General features: G+C 37.4%; 1 pseudogene across 1 annotated transcript; it reads left to right on the top strand.

The window, feature by feature from the left end:
* The first annotated feature begins 609 nt into the window (after positions 1-609).
* On the top strand, positions 610-1,046 carry LOC308551234 (proteasome maturation protein pseudogene; annotated as a pseudogene). The gene has a single exon. The product of its transcript is annotated as a proteasome maturation protein pseudogene (transcript).
* The last annotated feature ends 3,759 nt before the right edge of the window (positions 1,047-4,805 follow it).

The following is a 4,805-nucleotide window of genomic DNA, read 5'->3' as shown; positions in this document are numbered from 1 at the left end:
ACACAGATTCAGTGCAATTCTTATCAAATCCTATCTGGCTTTTTAAAAGATAAGATTTTAAAATTTGATTCTAAAATTTATATATGAAAAACTCATTCTAAAATTCACGTAGAAATGCAAGAGAGACAAAGAATAACCAAAATAATCATGAAAAAGAAAAAAAAAGTTGGATAATTCATTCACACTCTCCAATTTCAAAACTTACTACAAAGCTATAGTAAGAGCTAGAACAAATAACCTGAAAATTTATATGGAAACACAAAAGACCCCAAGTAAAGACAAAAATCTTGAAAAAGAAGAATAAAGTGGGAAGTATCACACTACCTGATATCAAACTATACTACAAGGCTATGGTAATAAAAACAGCATGGCACTGGCATGAAAACAGACACATAAACCAATGGAACTGAATAAAGAGCCCAGAAATAAACCCATGCCTATATGGTCAATTAATCTATGACAAAGGAGGAAAGAACACACAGTTAGGTAGACAGTCTTTTCAAGAAATAGTATTGGAAAAATTGGACAGATACATGCAAAAAATGAAACCAGAGGATGGTAACACAGCTCAGAGGCTGCTCACTTGTTCACCTGTTCACCTGTTCTCAGAGTGAGCTGAAGATGAATACAAGAGGAGTTGGATTCAGCTAAAGGGAAGTATTCCAGTTACTGAACTTAAAGCAAGTGGGCCTTTTGAAAGTCATGATCTTCTTCCAAAAGGTTTTTCTTATGTGAGAAATGAACTTTTGCCCAGTCATCCTCTTGAATTATCACACAAAAATTTCTAGCTCATACAAGAAAAGATGAATTTTTCCGCACTAAGGGACATCAAAGGTCTGTTTGCTCCACTGAAATTACAAATGGAATTCAAGGCAGTGCAATAGGTTTAGCGTCTTCCATTTCTCCAAAGCCCAAACATTTCACTGAATATTTTGAGCGGTAATGATGAGACTATTGGATTTGAAGATTTCCTTAATGACCCATCACAAAGTGAACTAATGGGAGAACCATACTTGATGATGGAATCTAAACTTGGTTTACTGTAATGCAGTGTGCTGATGATGCAAATGGAGGGGCTACATCTTGTTATAATTGTCTTTTGACTATAATTTTATGTATACAACATTAAAAGTACTGACACATGAGAAAAAAATGAAACTAGATCATCTTCTTACATCATATATAAGAATAAATTCAAAATGGATTAAAGACCTAAATGTAAAACCTGAAATCATAATAATACTCTTACAAGAAAACATAGGCAGTAAAATCCAGGAGATTTCTTGTAGCAATATTTTTTCTGACATATCTTTTTGGGAAGGGAAACAAAAGAAAAAAATAAACAAATGGGACTATATGAAACTAAAAAGTTTTTGCACAACAAAGGAAACAGTTAATAAAATGAAAAGACAACCTACTGATAGAAGAAGATATTCACCAATGAGACATCTGATAAGTGGTTAATATCCAAAATTTATAAAGAACTTATACAACTCAACACCAGAAAAACAAACAACCCCATTAAAAAGTGGGAAGAAGACCTCAACAGACACTTATCCAAAGAAGACATACAGATGGCCAATAGACATATGAAAGATGTTCAACATCACTAATCATCAGAGAAATGCAAATCAAATCCACAATGAGATATCACCTCACACTGTCAGAATGGCTACCATCAATAAATCAAGAAGCAACAAGTGTTGGCAAAGATGTGGAGAAAGACAAACCCTCATGCACTGTTGGTCGGATTGCAAATTGGTGCATCCACCACGGAGGTTCCTCAAAAAATTAAAAATAGAACTACCATATGAGTCAGCAATTCCACTTCTGAGTATTTATCTGAAGAAACCCAAAACCCTAATTTAAAAGAATATATGTACCCTTACATTGTTTGCAGCATTATTTACAATAGCCAAGATATGGAAACAACCCAAGTGCCCATCAATAGATGAGTTGATAGAAAAGCTGTGGTCCATATACACAATGGAATACAACCTGGCCATGAAAAATACTGAAATCTTACCTTTTGAGACAGCATGGATGGACCTAGAGGGTATGATGCTAAGTGAAATAAGTCAGACAGAGACAGACAAATAACATATAATTTTACTTATATGCGTTATCTAAAGAAAAATAAACAAAATAGAATCAAACTGATAAATACAGAGAACAGACTTACAGTTGATGGGGTGGGGGGCAGTTAGGGAGCTGGGTGAAAAGAAGGGATTAAGAAGTACAAATTGGTAGTTACGGAATAGTCACAAAGATATAAATTATAGCATATGGAATATAGCCAATAATATTGTAATAACTATGTATGAAGCCAAGTGGGTACTTGAAAATATCAGGGGAACCACTCTGTAAAGTACTTGATTTTCTAACTGCTGTGCTGTACATATGAAACTAATGCAGAATAATATTGAGTGTAAACTATAATTGAAATAAAGCAAAGCTATAGTAAGCAAGACTATGTTGCACTAGCATAAGGATAGGCATATAGATAAATGGAATAGAATTAAGAGTCCAGAAATTAACCTTTACTTTTATGGTCAATTGATTTTTTAACAAGGGAGTTAAGAAAAATCAATGAAAAAAGAATAATCGTTTAAACAAATGATAAAGGACAACTGGATCATACAAAAGAATGAACTGAAGGCCAACCTCATACCACATTAACTCAAAATTGTTCAAAGACTTAAGAGCTAAAACTATAAAACTCTTAGAAGAAAACATAAGAGCGAATCTTTGTGACCTTGGGTTAGGCAAAGTCTTCTTACATATGACACCAAAGCACAAGCAAGAAAAAAAAATTAATAAATTGGACATTATCAAAATTAGAAACCTTTGTGCTTTCAAAGGACAAAAATTAAGAAAGTGAAAAGAGAACTCATAAAATATTTGCAAGTCACATATTTGACAACAGATGTATCCAGAATATATAATTACCTCTTGTAACTCAATCATAACAATGACAAATACCCTAATTTTTTTTTAATGGGCAAAGAATCAAGTAGATATTTTGCCAAAGAAGAAAAGATGCTCCTTATTATCTGCCATTAGGGAAATGCAAATCAAAACCACAATGAAGGAGGTTAAAGATGGCTGTGGACTGAGTGGAAGCTACATTGACACTGTCTTGGTACCAAACAGGAGTTACAACTAAAATATAGAAAAATCATCATGAATAATCAACTGCAACTGAAGATGAGCTGGAGAGTACCCTCATAACCAAGGAGGAAAAGTGGAGACCACATAGAGACTGGTAGGAAGTGTGGAGGCATGAGAGGGCTGGCTGGGCTCCCATAGGCAGTAGCTGAAGGTCCGTAGGGACAGCTCAACTGTGAGGGGTTTCCACTGAGGACTTTGTGGCCTAAACCCCAGGCTGGGCTCCTCAGCCAAGAGCACCAGAACTGAGAAAGGTGCCCACATAAAATCTGGCTATGAAAAGCAGCAGAGTTTCTGTCTGCCAGGGAGAGACAGCTGGAAATGCTGGCACCCTCTTAAAGAGCCAATGTACAAAGTTTCATGTGCAGCCACTCACCTTGGGCTCCAGCACAGGGAGGGCAGAGTGGACTGGAGCTGTGTGAGGAAAATCTAGGGTTGTGGGCTCTGGAGATTGAGATCAGAAGGCATCCATCTGGATTCTTGTGCCGAGTCATTCCCCTATACTGCAGGGGACATCTTTCTTAGGCAGACAATTTGCTGCTTTTGCCGGGGGAGGGAGGGTGTAATTGGCCCACCCTGCAGAAAATCTCTCGCCCTACCCAGAGGAACTCCTCCAGCCTGAGGCTCATTAAGAGAATTAGATTAATCAGCCTGCAGGCAGAGGCAGACCTCAGAGTGCTTTGAGTCTTTGCCTGATCTGCTTCTGGACCCAGGCCTTGGAAAATCAGACTTTGGTGTGCATCTTGGTCCTATCCAATCGCACCCAGCCAACGCAGAGGAGACCTCAAGCTGAAGGTTGTTGATAGCTCCAAACAGGGTACTCAGGGCCAGTCACAAACTGTGTCTGACATTGGCCTGCACCAGAGACCCTCCAAAAAGACTGAGAATCCTAGCAGATCTACCTAATACATAGAAACAAATTCAAACAGGAAGCAAAAATGGGAAGACAAAAACAAGCCCCAAATGAAAGAACAAGAGAAGTCTCCAGCAAAAGAGCTAAATGAAATGGAGATAAGCAATCTGTCATATATAAAGTTCAGAATACTGATTGTAAGGATGTTCAACAGCATGAAAAAAGATATGGAAACTATGAAGGAAATGAAGAATGACATAGCAGAAATAATACATTGGAAGGAATAAACACCAGATTAGAGGAAGCTGAGGATTAGATCAGTGAATTAGAAGACAGGGTAGAAAAAAAATCACTCAATCAGAGATCCAAAAAGAAAAAACAATTAAAAAACAGGAGGACAGTCTAAGGGAGCTGTGGAACAACATGAAACGGAACGATATTTGTGTTATAGGAGTGCCAGAAGAGGTCTAAAGTAAGCAAGGTTTAGAGAATCTGTTTGAAGAAGTAATGTCAAAAAACTTCCCTAACTTGGTGAAGGAAAAAGTCACACAAGTTCAGGAGGCACAGAGAGTCCCAAGCAAGAAGAATCCAAAGAGGCCCACACCCAGACACATCATAATTAAAATGCCAAGAATTCAAGACAAAGCGAGAATCTTAAAGGAAGCTAGAGAAAAGCAATCTGTTACCTACAAAGGAGCTCCCATAAGGCTGTCAGCTGCTTTCTCATCAGAAACTCTACAGGCCAGAAGGGAATGGCATGAAGTATTCAAGGTAATGCAAAACA

This window comes from Miniopterus schreibersii, assembly GCF_964146895.1.
Source record: "Miniopterus schreibersii genome assembly, chromosome: X".
NCBI lineage: Eukaryota > Metazoa > Chordata > Mammalia > Chiroptera > Miniopteridae > Miniopterus > Miniopterus schreibersii.
This window is presented reverse-complemented; position numbering and strand designations above follow the sequence as displayed.